The sequence below is a fragment of the Anopheles moucheti genome (assembly GCF_943734755.1).
Source record: "Anopheles moucheti chromosome X unlocalized genomic scaffold, idAnoMoucSN_F20_07 X_unloc_4, whole genome shotgun sequence".
In the NCBI taxonomy this organism is placed as follows: Eukaryota; Metazoa; Arthropoda; class Insecta; order Diptera; family Culicidae; genus Anopheles; species Anopheles moucheti.
Window position 1 is genome coordinate 1,137,501 of NW_026453548.1, and position 5,000 is coordinate 1,142,500.

The 5,000-nt window shown below is 59.0% G+C and overlaps 1 non-coding gene across 1 annotated transcript; it reads right to left on the reverse strand.

Annotated features, from left to right (window-relative positions):
* Window positions 1-315: 315 nt before the first annotated feature.
* On the reverse strand, window positions 316-473 carry LOC128308418 (5.8S ribosomal RNA). Its single transcript, XR_008288287.1, has one exon. It is a non-coding gene; the product is annotated as a 5.8S ribosomal RNA (ribosomal RNA).
* Window positions 474-5,000: the final 4,527 nt, after the last annotated feature.

Below are 5,000 nucleotides of genomic sequence, written 5' to 3' on the forward strand. Positions count from 1 at the left end.
ACGACTCGGCCAGACGGCGGGTCCCGGCAACAGACGGCAAGCCAGGTGTTCAAGGGCTTCCGGTGCTCCCAGGTTGTCTTATAGCCGAAGTTCGAACCGTGCGACACGACACGCACCCACTGGGCCAACTGTACCGCCTTACCATTTCAGCGCCCAAGGTCCCCCGCGGAAGGGGTCCGAGCACGCCATGATGCACAGTGCGCCAAACGCGTGTGTTCAAGCCTGCGACACACTCCCGGGCGTGCTGCTCGCCCAGGCGTGCCGCTGGTACGCGGGCGTCCTGTAGTTATGGAATAGTGTGTAACAAGAATTGGTAGGCACTCAAGAATGTGTGCATCGGTCGGGTTTAAACGTCCGATGCGCCATATGCGTTCAACGTGTCGGTGTTCATGTGTCCTGCAGTTCACATTCTGACGCGCATTTAGCTGCGGTCTTCATCGATCCATGAGCCGAGTGATCCCCTGCCTAGGGTTTTGGTATGTTCAACTGTCTCCTATGTTTTCGTTATGCGCTAGGTGCATCTCTCACAACTTAAGTTCCCCGGACAGCGTAACCGTGCACCTCTCGGTTCCTTCGAAGCCGTCCAGGGTGGACAAGGATGACCATTGGTCTTCCTTCCCATTGATCGACGCGCGATGTGGGCGGCATCGGCGCGATCTTGCACAACTTTCGTTCTCTTGATTAGGTTCTCTCTCGCTCGAGGCCAGTGTTTAAATATGTTCTAGTGGGTCTTTACCTTCGCCCATGTGTCACACACTTTACGCGTTCGATGGCTGCCATTGGGAGTGTGCGCACAGGTACGAAGGCCACTGGCCTACGGTCGCGCACGCTCAATATCGTAGTATAGACACACCTCTCTCGCGGGTCTAATTGGCGTGCGCGGCCCCCAAAAGGTAACATAGCAGTTTGTTCTGCTGATACCGTGTTTCTCTATCTCTCTAACCAACTCACACAACAACATATATGTATTGATCGGTAATGATCCTTCCGCAGGTTCACCTACGGAAACCTTGTTACGACTTTTACTTCCTCTAAATCATCAAGTTCGGTCAACTTCGGCCATGCCAGCTGCAGCTCACGAAGGAACCGCGGAAGGTGTGCCTCCAGAGACCTCACTAAATAATCCATCGGTAGTAGCGACGGGCGGTGTGTACAAAGGGCAGGGACGTAATCAGCGCTAGCTAATGACTAGCACTTACTAGAAATTCCAGGTTCATGGGGACCGTTGCAGTCCCCAATCCCAACTAAATGAGCATTTGGGTGATTTCCCGTTCCTCTCGGAATGGGGGCGCCAATTGGCGAGAACACGCTGCTGCTCACATTGTAGCACGCGTGCAGCCCAGAACATCTAAGGGCATCACGGACCTGTTATCGCTCATTCTCACCTTGCTAAACACAAGTTGTCCCGCTAAGCAGGGCAAACGTGGCCGACGACCGCCCGTGAAGGGGCCGCCGGCCTTGACGTCAGGTGCGCCCGGAGGTGCACTGCTGACAGCGTTCTAGTTAGCTTGTTTGAGTCGCGTTCGTTATCGGAATTAACCAGACAAATCATTCCACGAACTAAGAACGGCCATGCACCACTACCCTTAAATTTGAGAAAGAGCTCTCAATCTGTCTTACCTCGATAAGTTCGGACCTGGTAAATTTTCCCGTTTTGAGTCAAATTAAGCCGCAAGCTCCACTTCGTTTTTTTTTTTTTTTTTTTTAAACAATTGCAGGTTTTATTGTTCATAAACATTATGTTCTAAAAACAATAGCGTAAACCCACGCTCTTGACGAACGACGTCGCCCGCCAGGGATTTGTCGTGCGTCATTATGAACCCTTTCGGATGTCCCTACCCAATCTCTTTATTAAATTGCTCTTTCCTTTACCCGCATATTGAAAGCGTACGCTAACTGAGTCCGCATGACTCGCTCGTATTTTAACACTTTAGGCTCTCAAGCTAGCTCGCAATCTAGCGATCGGACCATTCCGCCTCGCTGGCGGAAGCCTCCTCCGCAGCTGTCCATCGCCGACCTGCAGCTCGACGTCTTCTTTCCTTCTCTCGTCTATTCCGCCGAGACCGGATTAGATCCGCCTCCGTCGGAATGGACCGACGACGGCGCGTTGTCGAGGGACCCTCTTCGCGGACACGAGCTCTCCACACTCGCTGCATGAACAGTCGCCTCTCGTGGCGAACTCTAACCGTTTCAGGGGAAGCTGGTTCTCCCCTGCTCCGCCGAGGGATTGGAGGAGGAGCTAGGCCCTCGCGCTCCGCCTCTACTGCCGCCCGCAGTACCTCGTCATCCCGAGCGGCCAGTGCTGCTGCGACGTCCGCAGCCAGTCGCACACGCGCCCGATCCTCCGCCCTGCCGCGAAGCCGTCTGTTGCGGGCAGACCGTTGACGCGCTGCTCGCGTTTCATTTACCCGTCTCGTGATGTCTTCTACGAAGACGTCTTCCACTTCCTCGCCGAAGAGTGCGGCCACACTTTCGAGGACCACTTCCTCGTCCTCGGCGAAAGCCGCTTCCGCTCGACCGCTGGCGAGGGCCTCCTCATCGCGCCACAGCTGTTGCAGCACGGTGGTGATGTTTTTCGCTGCCCTTTGAATGCGGTCCCACCACTCCGCACTCTCCAGCAGCTTCTCGGCCATGTTGCTGAGCTGGACCGATTCGGATGTCCCCCAGCCCAACAGCTCACGTCGGATCTCCTCGAACACGGGGCACTCGAACAAGACGTGGGCCACCGACTCCACCGACCCTACGCACCGTGGACACTCCGGGGACGAAGCGAAGCCGCAGACATGCAGGTACTCTCGGAAAAATCCATGTCCGGAGAGCACCTGCGAAAGGTGGAAGTCCACCTTCCCGTGCTTACGTCCCGTCCACCGGTGCAGGTCGGGAATCAGGCTGTGTGCCCACGTCTGATAGCGGCTGGCCGATGGTGTTGCCGCCGCACGGTCCCACGCGTTCTGCCACTCTATCATCGTGGCCGCTCGCTCCATTGCTCGAGCCTCCTTCCTGCTGATGCCAGGTTCAGCCGACAGCCTGCTGTGGCACCTTGCGTCCTCTTGGATAATTAGACGGTAGGGTACAAGACCGGCCATCACCACCGACACCTCATAGGACACCGAGCGAAACGAGCTCGACACCCCGCGTGCCAGCGGCTTCTGCACCTGGGCCAGTCTTCTGCGGCACCACTGCATATCGGTCGCCTTAGCCCAGATGGGCGAGGCGTACCGAATGACAGACTCCGCAACCCCTGCCAGCAATCGCCGCTTGGCCACCTGCGGGCCGCTGTGGTTTCGCATCACCGAGGTGACAACCGCCACCGCACGGAGGGCCTTGTCCGCGGCCGCTTCCACGTGCGGTTTCCACGCTAGCTTCTCATGAAGCTGGACCCCCAGATAGCGCATCGATCTCCCAGTGGTGCAGGTCACTTCACCGACGCGTACCGGAACCTCCAGTCGTCCTCGTCTCAGACTCGAAATGAGCACGGCCTCGGTCTTGTGGGGGGCGAGACTGAGATGACGTGCCTCAAGCCACCCCATCACCGCCTCAATCGCTGTCTCGGCAACCGTCGCCGACTCCTCCGGTGTGCGGCCCTCGGCCAGGATGGCGATGTCGTCAGCAAAACCGACGATGGTGGCCCCTTCAGGGAGCTGGATTCGCAGAACGCCGTCGTACATGACGTTCCACAGAGTCGGGCCAAGGATTGACCCCTGTGGAACGCCTGCCGTTACCCGACGTGACACCGGGCCGTCATGGGTGTCGTACACCAGCTCCCTGTCGGTAAAGTAGTCGCGGAGAAGGAGTTGCAGCTGCGCTGGGACCCCTTTCTCGCGCAGGGCCATCGCTATTGCCTGCCAGCTGGCAGTGTTGAAGGCGTTCTTAACATCCAACGCCACAACCAGCAGGCAGCGCCTGTCCCGCTGGTTCGTCCTGCCGAAGGACATCGCGCGCTCGCCTGCCTCCACCACCAGCTGGATCGCCTGCAGGGTGCTTCGCTGTCTCCGGAATCCGAACTGGTTCTCCGCTAGCTGAGGCGACTCCGGATCCTCGAGGTGCTCATTAAGCCTGTCGAGTGCCGTCCGCTCGAACACCTTCGCAGGGTTGTCGATCAGGCAGATCGGGCGACAGGACGACGCTTCGCCCGGTGGCTTACCTGGTTTAGGCAACAGCACCAGCTTTTGCCTCTTCCACTCGCGTGGAATGACGCCCGTGTCCAGGCAGCTCTGGAAGACACCGACGAAGGACTCTGGATGCTTGCGGATGGCAACCGTCACCGCAGCATTTGGCACTCCATCCAGGCCAGGCGCTTTCCGCGGATGCAGCTCGCTCGCTATCGCCTGGAGCTCCGCGCAGCTGATCGGACGGACCGGAGTGTCCCCTTCCGAAGGCGCGACGTCCGGCCACTCGACCGGGGGATGCTCCGGAAACAGCTCCTCGACGATCCGCTGCAACACCGCTGGATCGCGTTCACGCGCCGTCCAGCTGCCCCGAAACCGCAGAAGGACCTGCCGGAACCACTGTCCCGTCTCGTCCGCGGCTAGGGCCTGCAGCCACTCATCGAACTGGCGCTGCTTGCTGGCCTTAATTGCCGTCCTTAAGGCAGCACGCGCCTCCTGGTGCTCCTGCGATGCCAACTCGACAGATGTCTCGTCCAAGGCCGTGCTCTGCCTTTCCCGGGCCAACCGGCAGCGCTCGGTCAGCTCCTCAATGGCCGGAGTCCACCAGTACACATTCGCGCTCTTTCTCTGCTGAGAGTGGCCGATCCTTGCCATGGTGGCATCGCAGGCCTCTGCGAGCACCATCCCCAGGCTTGCCGCATCGGTCACCCGATCGACAAAACGGGTCGCCTCGAGTGCCATTTCGAAAGTACGGGGGCAAAACTGGCGAGTTCGCCAGCGAACACCCGCCTCCCGTACTCCGACGCCTTCCAGCCGCTGGATGCCCCGTCCGGGCCGCTGGCCAGCACGAGGCTGTTGCCCGACCGCAAACCGGATATAGCGGTGGTCGCT